At 46.2% G+C, this 17,829-nt stretch overlaps 8 non-coding genes across 8 annotated transcripts; all 8 read right to left on the bottom strand.

Annotated features, from left to right (window-relative positions):
- Positions 1–1,049: 1,049 nt before the first annotated feature.
- LOC130348140 (U2 spliceosomal RNA) lies at positions 1,050–1,240 on the bottom strand. Its single transcript, XR_008885924.1, has one exon. It is a non-coding gene; the product is annotated as a U2 spliceosomal RNA (small nuclear RNA).
- Positions 1,241–3,331: 2,091 nt separating this feature from the next.
- On the bottom strand, positions 3,332–3,522 carry LOC130348137 (U2 spliceosomal RNA). Its single transcript, XR_008885922.1, has one exon. It is a non-coding gene; the product is annotated as a U2 spliceosomal RNA (small nuclear RNA).
- Positions 3,523–5,616: 2,094 nt separating this feature from the next.
- LOC130348136 (U2 spliceosomal RNA) lies at positions 5,617–5,807 on the bottom strand. The gene has a single exon (XR_008885921.1). It is a non-coding gene; the product is annotated as a U2 spliceosomal RNA (small nuclear RNA).
- A 2,090-nt stretch (positions 5,808–7,897) lies between these two features.
- LOC130348135 (U2 spliceosomal RNA) lies at positions 7,898–8,088 on the bottom strand. Its single transcript, XR_008885920.1, has one exon. It is a non-coding gene; the product is annotated as a U2 spliceosomal RNA (small nuclear RNA).
- A 2,079-nt stretch (positions 8,089–10,167) lies between these two features.
- On the bottom strand, positions 10,168–10,358 carry LOC130348134 (U2 spliceosomal RNA). Its single transcript, XR_008885919.1, has one exon. It is a non-coding gene; the product is annotated as a U2 spliceosomal RNA (small nuclear RNA).
- A 2,093-nt stretch (positions 10,359–12,451) lies between these two features.
- LOC130348133 (U2 spliceosomal RNA) lies at positions 12,452–12,642 on the bottom strand. The gene has a single exon (XR_008885918.1). It is a non-coding gene; the product is annotated as a U2 spliceosomal RNA (small nuclear RNA).
- Positions 12,643–14,726: 2,084 nt separating this feature from the next.
- LOC130348132 (U2 spliceosomal RNA) lies at positions 14,727–14,917 on the bottom strand. The gene has a single exon (XR_008885917.1). It is a non-coding gene; the product is annotated as a U2 spliceosomal RNA (small nuclear RNA).
- A 2,095-nt stretch (positions 14,918–17,012) lies between these two features.
- Positions 17,013–17,203, bottom strand: LOC130348131 (U2 spliceosomal RNA). Its single transcript, XR_008885916.1, has one exon. It is a non-coding gene; the product is annotated as a U2 spliceosomal RNA (small nuclear RNA).
- Positions 17,204–17,829: the final 626 nt, after the last annotated feature.

The following is a 17,829-nucleotide window of genomic DNA, read 5'->3' as shown; positions in this document are numbered from 1 at the left end:
TTTTCTTCTTTTTTTCGTCTAATGCATACCCCATCAGTGCAGCAATGCTTATTCAATACCGCCAGCAGATGGAGACACTGGGGGATAATTTTCTAAGGATTTATACTGATTTTTTCCCTGTCTGAATTTGTCGCACAGAAAGTTGCAGGCCAAATATGTGTGACATTTCTGCGACTTTAGCTTCTAGAGCATTTTTACAACATTATACATAGGTGCTGAATACATAAAAAGCGACTGTTCAGCGACAGACAAGTCGCATCGGCTGAAAGTAGGCCAGAATGTCAGTCCATGTTGGAGCAGGTTTAGATACAGTCTAAAGTATAGATCTCAAAGTCTGTGCACAGAATTTAGCAAGGGCCTCGCACCTTCTGATGCATCAGGTAGGTGCACAATAGCATAGCCTAACCCTCTGTACTTTGGTCTATATTGATGCGGGACATAGACAGCCAGCTGATGACCAATCCATTAGTGCAATGGATGGCTGGAAGCATTTGTCTTTGCCTTTGCAATACCACAGAAGCAATGCATGGTCAATGTACAGCAATGACACACCTGTGTGAACAGCCAGGAGACCCCCCCCCCCCCCATGTTATGTTACATAGTTACATAGTTAGTACGGTCGAAAAAAGACATATGTCCATCAAGTTCAACCAGGGAATTAAGGGGTAGGGGTGTGGCGCGATATTGGGGAAGGGATGAGATTTTATATTTCTTCATAAGCATTAATCTTATTTTGTCAATTAGGAACATTCAGCACCCACCCGCTATCAAGGCAGCTGCCTATCATGTCATGCCCTACCTGCACAGGTGTGCTGGCTACTCAAATGATCCAATTAAGGAGGCCATTTAGTCAGCAGCAGCAGAAGTCCTGTGCCTGGACGCTCCAACAGCGGCCAGACACAAGCAGAAGCAGAAGCAGCAGAAGCAGCAGCAGCACCACCTTTTGTTTTTTGGCTGCAGCAGCAGCAAGGCCCACAGGGCTGGCTAGCTGGCTAGCCAGCAAGCAGGTAGCAATGAAAGTAGGAATCTTTCTTTTTAACCCTGTAAGGGGGTGGTGCACTGTACCCGAAGATACTGCCATATCGGGTCAATGCATAGGGCGACGGAAGCAAGCTTCGAAATCGGCCCCCGTTCTCAAAAATCCATTTAATATATGGTCCCCAGATAGGGGACGTATCAGATATTAAACTGATAAGAACAGATACTACACTTGATCTTAGCCAAAAGGCCGAGAAGCGATAACCGTGAAAGGGGCGGGCCCAACAAGGTGCCCTTCATGGGCACTATCACTGCTTGCTGTCAGGGAGACTGCCAGACAATTTTCCATGCACACTCTGGGCTGGGGGGCAGTCAACCACCAGTACACACAGCAGAACCTAAACCCATACCATTATTGCTAAGCAGCAAGACAGGGGCCCATTGCACTCCCACGGGGCCTTTTTAAATGCAATCCATAACCCGGATTTGCCAGGAACCCTTCTTACTCCTCCTACTTGCATGTGACACTGGGCTTAGGATCTGCATAGGAAACACACACACAAGCACACACCTACCTTTGTTGCCTGCAGATGCCTCCTTGGCTGTCCCCAAACGGTATCAAACCAACACCCACGGGAAGCTGTAAGCATAGAGGACATGCCTGCACCCCATTGGACTTACCTGTGTGGGTTAAACCCGGGTTATTTGACAACCTATGGCGGTGATGGTTCTGCTCAGGCAGAGCAGTGCTGATGCTCCTCATAAAGCTGTCGCTGCTGTGAAGGTTCTAGGTGACATCACAAATCCCTATGGTTACATACACAACAAAGCTGGGTTGTTGTTGTTTACACTCTGCAAGGCCTGTGGAAGTGAGTGACATCATAGCACTGTAGTTCTGAGGGTTCTAGATGGATGCAACAATCTCCTGTTGCTTCTATGAAGGCCATAATAGACGACATCACCAAACAGCTCCATAGTCACATACACAGCAAAGGAGAGATGTTGTTTACACCTAGTGATGTCAGTGGTATTGAGTGACATCACAGCACAGTGCTAAGGCTCCTGGGCCTGGACACAGCAGCGGCTGCAATATCTCAACGGAGAATACGTTTATATATATGTGTGTGTGTGCGCGTATATATATATATATATATATATATATATATATATATATATATTTCTCCGCCGAAATCACTTTTAAACCCATTTCCACCTTTTTTTCCCTTCTCTTCCTCTTACTTTTTTTTCACGTTTTTTTACGTTTTTCTCCTTTTCCCCTCTTTTCTGGGCGTATTATTCTTCTTTTTCTTCTTTTTTTTCGTCTAATGCATACCCCATCAGTGCAGCAATGCTTATTCAATACCGCCAGCAGATGGAGACACTGGGGGATAATTTTCTAAGGATTTATACTGATTTTTCCTGTCTGAATTTGTCGCACAGAAAGTTGCAGGCCAAATATGTGTGACATTTCTGCGACTTTAGCTTCTAGAGCATTTTTACAACATTATACATAGGTGCTGAATACATAAAAAGCGACTGTTCAGCGACAGACAAGTCGCATCGGCTGAAAGTAGGCCAGAATGTCAGTCCATGTTGGAGCAGGTTTAGATACAGTCTAAAGTATAGATCTCAAAGTCTGTGCACAGAATTTAGCAAGGGCCTCGCACCTTCTGATGCATCAGGTAGGTGCACAATAGCATAGCCTAACCCTCTGTACTTTGGTCTATATTGATGCGGGACATAGACAGCCAGCTGATGACCAATCCATTAGTGCAATGGATGGCTGGAAGCATTTGTCTTTGCCTTTGCAATACCACAGAAGCAATGCATGGTCAATGTACAGCAATGACACACCTGTGTGAACAGCCAGGAGACCCCCCCCCCCCCCCCATGTTATGTTACATAGTTACATAGTTAGTACGGTCGAAAAAAGACATATGTCCATCAAGTTCAACCAGGGAATTAAGGGGTAGGGGTGTGGCGCGATATTGGGGAAGGGATGAGATTTTATATTTCTTCATAAGCATTAATCTTATTTTGTCAATTAGGAACATTCAGCACCCACCCGCTATCAAGGCAGCTGCCTATCATGTCATGCCCTACCTGCACAGGTGTGCTGGCTACTCAAATGATCCAATTAAGGAGGCCATTTAGTCAGCAGCAGCAGAAGTCCTGTGCCTGGACGCTCCAACAGCGGCCAGACACAAGCAGAAGCAGAAGCAGCAGAAGCAGCAGCAGCACCACCTTTTGTTTTTTGGCTGCAGCAGCAGCAAGGCCCACAGGGCTGGCTAGCTGGCTAGCCAGCAAGCAGGTAGCAATGAAAGTAGGAATCTTTCTTTTTAACCCTGTAAGGGGGTGGTGCACTGTACCCGAAGATACTGCCATATCGGGTCAATGCATAGGGCGACGGAAGCAAGCTTCGAAATCGGCCCCCGTTCTCAAAAATCCATTTAATATATGGTCCCCAGATAGGGGACGTATCAGATATTAAACTGATAAGAACAGATACTACACTTGATCTTAGCCAAAAGGCCGAGAAGCGATAACCGTGAAAGGGGCGGGCCCAACAAGGTGCCCTTCATGGGCACTATCACTGCTTGCTGTCAGGGAGGCTGCCAGACAATTTTCCATGCACACTCTGGGCTGGGGGGCAGTCAACCACCAGTACACACAGCAGAACCTAAACCCATACCATTATTGCTAAGCAGCAAGACAGGGGCCCATTGCACTCCCACGGGGCCTTTTTAAATGCAATCCATAACCCGGATTTGCCAGGAACCCTTCTTACTCCTCCTACTTGCATGTGACACTGGGCTTAGGATCTGCATAGGAAACACACACACAAGCACACACCTACCTTTGTTGCCTGCAGATGCCTCCTTGGCTGTCCCCAAACGGTATCAAACCAACACCCACGGGAAGCTGTAAGCATAGAGGACATGCCTGCACCCCATTGGACTTACCTGTGTGGGTTAAACCCGGGTTATTTGACAACCTATGGCGGTGATGGTTCTGCTCAGGCAGAGCAGTGCTGATGCTCCTCATAAAGCTGTCGCTGCTGTGAAGGTTCTAGGTGACATCACAAATCCCTATGGTTACATACACAACAAAGCTGGGTTGTTGTTGTTTACACTCTGCAAGGCCTGTGGAAGTGAGTGACATCATAGCACTGTAGTTCTGAGGGTTCTAGATGGATGCAACAATCTCCTGTTGCTTCTATGAAGGCCATAATAGACGACATCACCAAACAGCTCCATAGTCACATACACAGCAAAGGAGAGATGTTGTTTACACCTAGTGATGTCAGTGGTATTGAGTGACATCACAGCACAGTGCTAAGGCTCCTGGGCCTGGACACAGCAGCGGCTGCAATATCTCAACGGAGAATACGTTTATATATATGTGTGTGTGTGCGCGTATATATATATATATATATATATATATATATATATATATATATTTCTCCGCCGAAATCACTTTTAAACCCATTTCCACCTTTTTTTCCCTTCTCTTCCTCTTACTTTTTTTTCACGTTTTTTTACGTTTTTCTCCTTTTCGCCTCTTTTCTGGGCGTATTATTCTTCTTTTTCTTCTTTTTTTTCGTCTAATGCATACCCCATCAGTGCAGCAATGCTTATTCAATACCGCCAGCAGATGGAGACACTGGGGGATAATTTTCTAAGGATTTATACTGATTTTTCCTGTCTGAATTTGTCGCACAGAAAGTTGCAGGCCAAATATGTGTGACATTTCTGCGACTTTAGCTTCTAGAGCATTTTTACAACATTATACATAGGTGCTGAATACATAAAAAGCGACTGTTCAGCGACAGACAAGTCGCATCGGCTGAAAGTAGGCCAGAATGTCAGTCCATGTTGGAGCAGGTTTAGATACAGTCTAAAGTATAGATCTCAAAGTCTGTGCACAGAATTTAGCAAGGGCCTCGCACCTTCTGATGCATCAGGTAGGTGCACAATAGCATAGCCTAACCCTCTGTACTTTGGTCTATATTGATGCGGGACATAGACAGCCAGCTGATGACCAATCCATTAGTGCAATGGATGGCTGGAAGCATTTGTCTTTGCCTTTGCAATACCACAGAAGCAATGCATGGTCAATGTACAGCAATGACACACCTGTGTGAACAGCCAGGAGACCCCCCCCCCCCCCCCCCCATGTTATGTTACATAGTTACATAGTTAGTACGGTCGAAAAAAGACATATGTCCATCAAGTTCAACCAGGGAATTAAGGGGTAGGGGTGTGGCGCGATATTGGGGAAGGGATGAGATTTTATATTTCTTCATAAGCATTAATCTTATTTTGTCAATTAGGAACATTCAGCACCCACCCGCTATCAAGGCAGCTGCCTATTATGTCATGCCCTACCTGCACAGGTGTGCTGGCTACTCAAATGATCCAATTAAGGAGGCCATTTAGTCAGCAGCAGCAGAAGTCCTGTGCCTGGACGCTCCAACAGCGGCCAGACACAAGCAGAAGCAGAAGCAGCAGAAGCAGCAGCAGCACCACCTTTTGTTTTTTGGCTGCAGCAGCAGCAAGGCCCACAGGGCTGGCTAGCTGGCTAGCCAGCAAGCAGGTAGCAATGAAAGTAGGAATCTTTCTTTTTAACCCTGTAAGGGGGTGGTGCACTGTACCCGAAGATACTGCCATATCGGGTCAATGCATAGGGCGACGGAAGCAAGCTTCGAAATCGGCCCCCGTTCTCAAAAATCCATTTAATATATGGTCCCCAGATAGGGGACGTATCAGATATTAAACTGATAAGAACAGATACTACACTTGATCTTAGCCAAAAGGCCGAGAAGCGATAACCGTGAAAGGGGCGGGCCCAACAAGGTGCCCTTCATGGGCACTATCACTGCTTGCTGTCAGGGAGGCTGCCAGACAATTTTCCATGCACACTCTGGGCTGGGGGGCAGTCAACCACCAGTACACACAGCAGAACCTAAATCCATACCATTATTGCTAAGCAGCAAGACAGGGGCCCATTGCACTCCCACGGGGCCTTTTTAAATGCAATCCATAACCCGGATTTGCCAGGAACCCTTCTTACTCCTCCTACTTGCATGTGACACTGGGCTTAGGATCTGCATAGGAAACACACACACAAGCACACACCTACCTTTGTTGCCTGCAGATGCCTCCTTGGCTGTCCCCAAACGGTATCAAACCAACACCCACGGGAAGCTGTAAGCATAGAGGACATGCCTGCACCCCATTGGACTTACCTGTGTGGGTTAAACCCGGGTTATTTGACAACCTATGGCGGTGATGGTTCTGCTCAGGCAGAGCAGTGCTGATGCTCCTCATAAAGCTGTCGCTGCTGTGAAGGTTCTAGGTGACATCACAAATCCCTATGGTTACATACACAACAAAGCTGGGTTGTTGTTTTTTACACTCTGCAAGGCCTGTGGAAGTGAGTGACATCATAGCACTGTAGTTCTGAGGGTTCTAGATGGATGCAACAATCTCCTGTTGCTTCTATGAAGGCCATAATAGACGACATCACCAAACAGCTCCATAGTCACATACACAGCAAAGGAGAGATGTTGTTTACACCTAGTGATGTCAGTGGTATTGAGTGACATCACAGCACAGTGCTAAGGCTCCTGGGCCTGGACACAGCAGCGGCTGCAATATCTCAACGGAGAATACGTTTATATATATGTGTGTGTGTGCGCATATATATATATATATATATATATATATATATATATATATATATATTTCTCCGCCGAAATCACTTTTAAACCCATTTCCACCTTTTTTTCCCTTCTCTTCCTCTTACTTTTTTTTCACGTTTTTTTACGTTTTTCTCCTTTTCGCCTCTTTTCTGGGCGTATTATTCTTCTTTTTCTTCTTTTTTTTCGTCTAATGCATACCCCATCAGTGCAGCAATGCTTATTCAATACCGCCAGCAGATGGAGACACTGGGGGATAATTTTCTAAGGATTTATACTGATTTTTCCTGTCTGAATTTGTCGCACAGAAAGTTGCAGGCCAAATATGTGTGACATTTCTGCGACTTTAGCTTCTAGAGCATTTTTACAACATTATACATAGGTGCTGAATACATAAAAAGCGACTGTTCAGCGACAGACAAGTCGCATCGGCTGAAAGTAGGCCAGAATGTCAGTCCATGTTGGAGCAGGTTTAGATACAGTCTAAAGTATAGATCTCAAAGTCTGTGCACAGAATTTAGCAAGGGCCTCGCACCTTCTGATGCATCAGGTAGGTGCACAATAGCATAGCCTAACCCTCTGTACTTTGGTCTATATTGATGCGGGACATAGACAGCCAGCTGATGACCAATCCATTAGTGCAATGGATGGCTGGAAGCATTTGTCTTTGCCTTTGCAATACCACAGAAGCAATGCATGGTCAATGTACAGCAATGACACACCTGTGTGAACAGCCAGGAGACCCCCCCCCCCCCATGTTATGTTACATAGTTACATAGTTAGTACGGTCGAAAAAAGACATATGTCCATCAAGTTCAACCAGGGAATTAAGGGGTAGGGGTGTGGCGCGATATTGGGGAAGGGATGAGATTTTATATTTCTTCATAAGCATTAATCTTATTTTGTCAATTAGGAACATTCAGCACCCACCCGCTATCAAGGCAGCTGCCTATCATGTCATGCCCTACCTGCACAGGTGTGCTGGCTACTCAAATGATCCAATTAAGGAGGCCATTTAGTCAGCAGCAGCAGAAGTCCTGTGCCTGGACGCTCCAACAGCGGCCAGACACAAGCAGAAGCAGAAGCAGCAGAAGCAGCAGCAGCACCACCTTTTGTTTTTTGGCTGCAGCAGCAGCAAGGCCCACAGGGCTGGCTAGCTGGCTAGCCAGCAAGCAGGTAGCAATGAAAGTAGGAATCTTTCTTTTTAACCCTGTAAGGGGGTGGTGCACTGTACCCGAAGATACTGCCATATCGGGTCAATGCATAGGGCGACGGAAGCAAGCTTCGAAATCGGCCCCCGTTCTCAAAAATCCATTTAATATATGGTCCCCAGATAGGGGACGTATCAGATATTAAACTGATAAGAACAGATACTACACTTGATCTTAGCCAAAAGGCCGAGAAGCGATAACCGTGAAAGGGGCGGGCCCAACAAGGTGCCCTTCATGGGCACTATCACTGCTTGCTGTCAGGGAGGCTGCCAGACAATTTTCCATGCACACTCTGGGCTGGGGGGCAGTCAACCACCAGTACACACAGCAGAACCTAAACCCATACCATTATTGCTAAGCAGCAAGACAGGGGCCCATTGCACTCCCACGGGGCCTTTTTAAATGCAATCCATAACCCGGATTTGCCAGGAACCCTTCTTACTCCTCCTACTTGCATGTGACACTGGGCTTAGGATCTGCATAGGAAACACACACACAAGCACACACCTACCTTTGTTGCCTGCAGATGCCTCCTTGGCTGTCCCCAAACGGTATCAAACCAACACCCACGGGAAGCTGTAAGCATAGAGGACATGCCTGCACCCCATTGGACTTAAGTGTGTGGGTTAAACCCGGGTTATTTGACAACCTATGGCGGTGATGGTTCTGCTCAGGCAGAGCAGTGCTGATGCTCCTCATAAAGCTGTCGCTGCTGTGAAGGTTCTAGGTGACATCACAAATCCCTATGGTTACATACACAACAAAGCTGGGTTGTTGTTTTTTACACTCTGCAAGGCCTGTGGAAGTGAGTGACATCATAGCACTGTAGTTCTGAGGGTTCTAGATGGATGCAACAATCTCCTGTTGCTTCTATGAAGGCCATAATAGACGACATCACCAAACAGCTCCATAGTCACATACACAGCAAAGGAGAGATGTTGTTTACACCTAGTGATGTCAGTGGTATTGAGTGACATCACAGCACAGTGCTAAGGCTCCTGGGCCTGGACACAGCAGCGGCTGCAATATCTCAACGGAGAATACGTTTATATATATGTGTGTGTGTGCGCGTATATATATATATATATATATATATATATTTCTCCGCCGAAATCACTTTTAAACCCATTTCCACCTTTTTTTCCCTTCTCTTCCTCTTACTTTTTTTTCACGTTTTTTTACGTTTTTCTCCTTTTCGCCTCTTTTCTGGGTGTATTATTCTTCTTTTTCTTCTTTTTTTTCGTCTAATGCATACCCCATCAGTGCAGCAATGCTTATTCAATACCGCCAGCAGATGGAGACACTGGGGGATAATTTTCTAAGGATTTATACAGATTTTTCCTGTCTGAATTTGTCGCACAGAAAGTTGCAGGCCAAATATGTGTGACATTTCTGCGACTTTAGCTTCTAGAGCATTTTTACAACATTATACATAGGTGCTGAATACATAAAAAGCGACTGTTCAGCGACAGACAAGTCGCATCGGCTGAAAGTAGGCCAGAATGTCAGTCCATGTTGGAGCAGGTTTAGATACAGTCTAAAGTATAGATCTCAAAGTCTGTGCACAGAATTTAGCAAGGGCCTCGCACCTTCTGATGCATCAGGTAGGTGCACAATAGCATAGCCTAACCCTCTGTACTTTGGTCTATATTGATGCGGGACATAGACAGCCAGCTGATGACCAATCCATTAGTGCAATGGATGGCTGGAAGCATTTGTCTTTGCCTTTGCAATACCACAGAAGCAATGCATGGTCAATGTACAGCAATGACACACCTGTGTGAACAGCCAGGAGACCCCCCCCCCCCCCCCCCATGTTATGTTACATAGTTACATAGTTAGTACGGTCGAAAAAAGACATATGTCCATCAAGTTCAACCAGGGAATTAAGGGGTAGGGGTGTGGCGCGATATTGGGGAAGGGATGAGATTTTATATTTCTTCATAAGCATTAATCTTATTTTGTCAATTAGGAACATTCAGCACCCACCCGCTATCAAGGCAGCTGCCTATTATGTCATGCCCTACCTGCACAGGTGTGCTGGCTACTCAAATGATCCAATTAAGGAGGCCATTTAGTCAGCAGCAGCAGAAGTCCTGTGCCTGGACGCTCCAACAGCGGCCAGACACAAGCAGAAGCAGAAGCAGCAGAAGCAGCAGCAGCACCACCTTTTGTTTTTTGGCTGCAGCAGCAGCAAGGCCCACAGGGCTGGCTAGCTGGCTAGCCAGCAAGCAGGTAGCAATGAAAGTAGGAATCTTTCTTTTTAACCCTGTAAGGGGGTGGTGCACTGTACCCGAAGATACTGCCATATCGGGTCAATGCATAGGGCGACGGAAGCAAGCTTCGAAATCGGCCCCCGTTCTCAAAAATCCATTTAATATATGGTCCCCAGATAGGGGACGTATCAGATATTAAACTGATAAGAACAGATACTACACTTGATCTTAGCCAAAAGGCCGAGAAGCGATAACCGTGAAAGGGGCGGGCCCAACAAGGTGCCCTTCATGGGCACTATCACTGCTTGCTGTCAGGGAGGCTGCCAGACAATTTTCCATGCACACTCTGGGCTGGGGGGCAGTCAACCACCAGTACACACAGCAGAACCTAAATCCATACCATTATTGCTAAGCAGCAAGACAGGGGCCCATTGCACTCCCACGGGGCCTTTTTAAATGCAATCCATAACCCGGATTTGCCAGGAACCCTTCTTACTCCTCCTACTTGCATGTGACACTGGGCTTAGGATCTGCATAGGAAACACACACACAAGCACACACCTACCTTTGTTGCCTGCAGATGCCTCCTTGGCTGTCCCCAAACGGTATCAAACCAACACCCACGGGAAGCTGTAAGCATAGAGGACATGCCTGCACCCCATTGGACTTACCTGTGTGGGTTAAACCCGGGTTATTTGACAACCTATGGCGGTGATGGTTCTGCTCAGGCAGAGCAGTGCTGATGCTCCTCATAAAGCTGTCGCTGCTGTGAAGGTTCTAGGTGACATCACAAATCCCTATGGTTACATACACAACAAAGCTGGGTTGTTGTTTTTTACACTCTGCAAGGCCTGTGGAAGTGAGTGACATCATAGCACTGTAGTTCTGAGGGTTCTAGATGGATGCAACAATCTCCTGTTGCTTCTATGAAGGCCATAATAGACGACATCACCAAACAGCTCCATAGTCACATACACAGCAAAGGAGAGATGTTGTTTACACCTAGTGATGTCAGTGGTATTGAGTGACATCACAGCACAGTGCTAAGGCTCCTGGGCCTGGACACAGCAGCGGCTGCAATATCTCAACGGAGAATACGTTTATATATATGTGTGTGTGTGCGCATATATATATATATATATATATATATATATATATATATATATATATATTTCTCCGCCGAAATCACTTTTAAACCCATTTCCACCTTTTTTTCCCTTCTCTTCCTCTTACTTTTTTTTCACGTTTTTTTACGTTTTTCTCCTTTTCGCCTCTTTTCTGGGCGTATTATTCTTCTTTTTCTTCTTTTTTTTCGTCTAATGCATACCCCATCAGTGCAGCAATGCTTATTCAATACCGCCAGCAGATGGAGACACTGGGGGATAATTTTCTAAGGATTTATACTGATTTTTCCTGTCTGAATTTGTCGCACAGAAAGTTGCAGGCCAAATATGTGTGACATTTCTGCGACTTTAGCTTCTAGAGCATTTTTACAACATTATACATAGGTGCTGAATACATAAAAAGCGACTGTTCAGCGACAGACAAGTCGCATCGGCTGAAAGTAGGCCAGAATGTCAGTCCATGTTGGAGCAGGTTTAGATACAGTCTAAAGTATAGATCTCAAAGTCTGTGCACAGAATTTAGCAAGGGCCTCGCACCTTCTGATGCATCAGGTAGGTGCACAATAGCATAGCCTAACCCTCTGTACTTTGGTCTATATTGATGCGGGACATAGACAGCCAGCTGATGACCAATCCATTAGTGCAATGGATGGCTGGAAGCATTTGTCTTTGCCTTTGCAATACCACAGAAGCAATGCATGGTCAATGTACAGCAATGACACACCTGTGTGAACAGCCAGGAGACCCCCCCCCCCCCCATGTTATGTTACATAGTTACATAGTTAGTACGGTCGAAAAAAGACATATGTCCATCAAGTTCAACCAGGGAATTAAGGGGTAGGGGTGTGGCGCGATATTGGGGAAGGGATGAGATTTTATATTTCTTCATAAGCATTAATCTTATTTTGTCAATTAGGAACATTCAGCACCCACCCGCTATCAAGGCAGCTGCCTATCATGTCATGCCCTACCTGCACAGGTGTGCTGGCTACTCAAATGATCCAATTAAGGAGGCCATTTAGTCAGCAGCAGCAGAAGTCCTGTGCCTGGACGCTCCAACAGCGGCCGGACACAAGCAGAAGCAGAAGCAGCAGAAGCAGCAGCAGCACCACCTTTTGTTTTTTGGCTGCAGCAGCAGCAAGGCCCACAGGGCTGGCTAGCTGGCTAGCCAGCAAGCAGGTAGCAATGAAAGTAGGAATCTTTCTTTTTAACCCTGTAAGGGGGTGGTGCACTGTACCCGAAGATACTGCCATATCGGGTCAATGCATAGGGCGACGGAAGCAAGCTTCGAAATCGGCCCCCGTTCTCAAAAATCCATTTAATATATGGTCCCCAGATAGGGGACGTATCAGATATTAAACTGATAAGAACAGATACTACACTTGATCTTAGCCAAAAGGCCGAGAAGCGATAACCGTGAAAGGGGCGGGCCCAACAAGGTGCCCTTCATGGGCACTATCACTGCTTGCTGTCAGGGAGGCTGCCAGACAATTTTCCATGCACACTCTGGGCTGGGGGGCAGTCAACCACCAGTACACACAGCAGAACCTAAACCCATACCATTATTGCTAAGCAGCAAGACAGGGGCCCATTGCACTCCCACGGGGCCTTTTTAAATGCAATCCATAACCCGGATTTGCCAGGAACCCTTCTTACTCCTCCTACTTGCATGTGACACTGGGCTTAGGATCTGCATAGGAAACACACACACAAGCACACACCTACCTTTGTTGCCTGCAGATGCCTCCTTGGCTGTCCCCAAACGGTATCAAACCAACACCCACGGGAAGCTGTAAGCATAGAGGACATGCCTGCACCCCATTGGACTTACCTGTGTGGGTTAAACCCGGGTTATTTGACAACCTATGGCGGTGATGGTTCTGCTCAGGCAGAGCAGTGCTGATGCTCCTCATAAAGCTGTCGCTGCTGTGAAGGTTCTAGGTGACATCACAAATCCCTATGGTTACATACACAACAAAGCTGGGTTGTTGTTGTTTACACTCTGCAAGGCCTGTGGAAGTGAGTGACATCATAGCACTGTAGTTCTGAGGGTTCTAGATGGATGCAACAATCTCCTGTTGCTTCTATGAAGGCCATAATAGACGACATCACCAAACAGCTCCATAGTCACATACACAGCAAAGGAGAGATGTTGTTTACACCTAGTGATGTCAGTGGTATTGAGTGACATCACAGCACAGTGCTAAGGCTCCTGGGCCTGGACACAGCAGCGGCTGCAATATCTCAACGGAGAATACGTTTATATATATGTGTGTGTGTGCGCGTATATATATATATATATATATATATATATATATATATATATATATATATTTCTCCGCCGAAATCACTTTTAAACCCATTTCCACCTTTTTTTCCCTTCTCTTCCTCTTACTTTTTTTTCACGTTTTTTTACGTTTTTCTCCTTTTCGCCTCTTTTCTGGGCGTATTATTCTTCTTTTTCTTCTTTTTTTTTCGTCTAATGCATACCCCATCAGTGCAGCAATGCTTATTCAATACCGCCAGCAGATGGAGACACTGGGGGATAATTTTCTAAGGATTTATACTGATTTTTCCTGTCTGAATTTGTCGCACAGAAAGTTGCAGGCCAAATATGTGTGACATTTCTGCGACTTTAGCTTCTAGAGCATTTTTACAACATTATACATAGGTGCTGAATACATAAAAAGCGACTGTTCAGCGACAGACAAGTCGCATCGGCTGAAAGTAGGCCAGAATGTCAGTCCATGTTGGAGCAGGTTTAGATACAGTCTAAAGTATAGATCTCAAAGTCTGTGCACAGAATTTAGCAAGGGCCTCGCACCTTCTGATGCATCAGGTAGGTGCACAATAGCATAGCCTAACCCTCTGTACTTTGGTCTATATTGATGCGGGACATAGACAGCCAGCTGATGACCAATCCATTAGTGCAATGGATGGCTGGAAGCATTTGTCTTTGCCTTTGCAATACCACAGAAGCAATGCATGGTCAATGTACAGCAATGACACACCTGTGTGAACAGCCAGGAGACCCCCCCCATGTTATGTTACATAGTTACATAGTTAGTACGGTCGAAAAAAGACATATGTCCATCAAGTTCAACCAGGGAATTAAGGGGTAGGGGTGTGGCGCGATATTGGGGAAGGGATGAGATTTTATATTTCTTCATAAGCATTAATCTTATTTTGTCAATTAGGAACATTCAGCACCCACCCGCTATCAAGGCAGCTGCCTATCATGTCATGCCCTACCTGCACAGGTGTGCTGGCTACTCAAATGATCCAATTAAGGAGGCCATTTAGTCAGCAGCAGCAGAAGTCCTGTGCCTGGACGCTCCAACAGCGGCCAGACACAAGCAGAAGCAGAAGCAGCAGCAGCAGCACCACCTTTTGTTTTTTGGCTGCAGCAGCAGCAAGGCCCACAGGGCTGGCTAGCTGGCTAGCCAGCAAGCAGGTAGCAATGAAAGTAGGAATCTTTCTTTTTAACCCTGTAAGGGGGTGGTGCACTGTACCCGAAGATACTGCCATATCGGGTCAATGCATAGGGCGACGGAAGCAAGCTTCGAAATCGGCCCCCGTTCTCAAAAATCCATTTAATATATGGTCCCCAGATAGGGGACGTATCAGATATTAAACTGATAAGAACAGATACTACACTTGATCTTAGCCAAAAGGCCGAGAAGCGATAACCGTGAAAGGGGCGGGCCCAACAAGGTGCCCTTCATGGGCACTATCACTGCTTGCTGTCAGGGAGGCTGCCAGACAATTTTCCATGCACACTCTGGGCTGGGGGGCAGTCAACCACCAGTACACACAGCAGAACCTAAACCCATACCATTATTGCTAAGCAGCAAGACAGGGGCCCATTGCACTCCCACGGGGCCTTTTTAAATGCAATCCATAACCCGGATTTGCCAGGAACCCTTCTTACTCCTCCTACTTGCATGTGACACTGGGCTTAGGATCTGCATAGGAAACACACACACAAGCACACACCTACCTTTGTTGCCTGCAGATGCCTCCTTGGCTGTCCCCAAACGGTATCAAACCAACACCCACGGGAAGCTGTAAGCATAGAGGACATGCCTGCACCCCATTGGACTTACCTGTGTGGGTTAAACCCGGGTTATTTGACAACCTATGGCGGTGATGGTTCTGCTCAGGCAGAGCAGTGCTGATGCTCCTCATAAAGCTGTCGCTGCTGTGAAGGTTCTAGGTGACATCACAAATCCCTATGGTTACATACACAACAAAGCTGGGTTGTTGTTTTTTACACTCTGCAAGGCCTGTGGAAGTGAGTGACATCATAGCACTGTAGTTCTGAGGGTTCTAGATGGATGCAACAATCTCCTGTTGCTTCTATGAAGGCCATAATAGACAACATCACCAAACAGCTCCATAGTCACATACACAGCAAAGGAGAGATGTTGTTTACACCTAGTGATGTCAGTGGTATTGAGTGACATCACAGCACAGTGCTAAGGCTCCTGGGCCTGGACACAGCAGCGGCTGCAATATCTCAACGGAGAATACGTTTATATATATGTGTGTGTGTGCGCGTATATATATATATATATATATATATATATATATATATATATATATATATATTTCTCCGCCGAAATCACTTTTAAACCCATTTCCACCTTTTTTTCCCTTCTCTTCCTCTTACTTTTTTTTCACGTTTTTTTACGTTTTTCTCCTTTTCGCCTCTTTTCTGGGTGTATTATTCTTCTTTTTCTTCTTTTTTTTCGTCTAATGCATACCCCATCAGTGCAGCAATGCTTATTCAATACCGCCAGCAGATGGAGACACTGGGGGATAATTTTCTAAGGATTTATACAGATTTTTCCTGTCTGAATTTGTCGCACAGAAAGTTGCAGGCCAAATATGTGTGACATTTCTGCGACTTTAGCTTCTAGAGCATTTTTACAACATTATACATAGGTGCTGAATACATAAAAAGCGACTGTTCAGCGACAGACAAGTCGCATCGGCTGAAAGTAGGCCAGAATGTCAGTCCATGTTGGAGCAGGTTTAGATACAGTCTAAAGTATAGATCTCAAAGTCTGTGCACAGAATTTAGCAAGGGCCTCGCACCTTCTGATGCATCAGGTAGGTGCACAATAGCATAGCCTAACCCTCTGTACTTTGGTCTATATTGATGCGGGACATAGACAGCCAGCTGATGACCAATCCATTAGTGCAATGGATGGCTGGAAGCATTTGTCTTTGCCTTTGCAATACCACAGAAGCAATGCATGGTCAATGTACAGCAATGACACACCTGTGTGAACAGCCAGGAGACCCCCCCCCCCCATGTTATGTTACATAGTTACATAGTTAGTACGGTCGAAAAAAGACATATGTCCATCAAGTTCAACCAGGGAATTAAGGGGTAGGGGTGTGGCGCGATATTGGGGAAGGGATGAGATTTTATATTTCTTCATAAGCATTAATCTTATTTTGTCAATTAGGAACATTCAGCACCCACCCGCTATCAAGGCAGCTGCCTATCATGTCATGCCCTACCTGCACAGGTGTGCTGGCTACTCAAATGATCCAATTAAGGAGGCCATTTAGTCAGCAGCAGCAGAAGTCCTGTGCCTGGACGCTCCAACAGCGGCCAGACACAAGCAGAAGCAGAAGCAGCAGAAGCAGCAGCAGCACCACCTTTTGTTTTTTGGCTGCAGCAGCAGCAAGGCCCACAGGGCTGGCTAGCTGGCTAGCCAGCAAGCAGGTAGCAATGAAAGTAGGAATCTTTCTTTTTAACCCTGTAAGGGGGTGGTGCACTGTACCCGAAGATACTGCCATATCGGGTCAATGCATAGGGCGACGGAAGCAAGCTTCGAAATCGGCCCCCGTTCTCAAAAATCCATTTAATATATGGTCCCCAGATAGGGGACGTATCAGATATTAAACTGATAAGAACAGATACTACACTTGATCTTAGCCAAAAGGCCGAGAAGCGATAACCGTGAAAGGGGCGGGCCCAACAAGGTGCCCTTCATGGGCACTATCACTGCTTGCTGTCAGGGAGGCTGCCAGACAATTTTCCATGCACACTCTGGGCTGGGGGGCAGTCAACCACCAGTACACACAGCAGAACCTAAACCCATACCATTATTGCTAAGCAGCAAGACAGGGGCCCATTGCACTCCCACGGGGCCTTTTTAAATGCAATCCATAACCCGGATTTGCCAGGAACCCTTCTTACTCCTCCTACTTGCATGTGACACTGGGCTTAGGATCTGCATAGGAAACACACACACAAGCACACACCTACCTTTGTTGCCTGCAGATGCCTCCTTGGCTGTCCCCAAACGGTATCAAACCAACACCCACGGGAAGCTGTAAGCATAGAGGACATGCCTGCACCCCATTGGACTTACCTGTGTGGGTTAAACCCGGGTTATTTGACAACCTATGGCGGTGATGGTTCTGCTCAGGCAGAGCAGTGCTGATGCTCCTCATAAAGCTGTCGCTGCTGTGAAGGTTCTAGGTGACATCACAAATCCCTATGGTTACATACACAACAAAGCTGGGTTGTTGTTTTTTACACTCTGCAAGGCCTGTGGAAGTGAGTGACATCATAGCAC

The sequence above is a fragment of the Hyla sarda genome, unplaced genomic scaffold (assembly GCF_029499605.1).
Source record: "Hyla sarda isolate aHylSar1 unplaced genomic scaffold, aHylSar1.hap1 scaffold_866, whole genome shotgun sequence".
NCBI classification, from domain to species: Eukaryota; Metazoa; Chordata; class Amphibia; order Anura; family Hylidae; genus Hyla; species Hyla sarda.
Note: the sequence above shows the minus strand (reverse complement) of the source record. Positions and strands in the feature narration are given on the sequence as shown.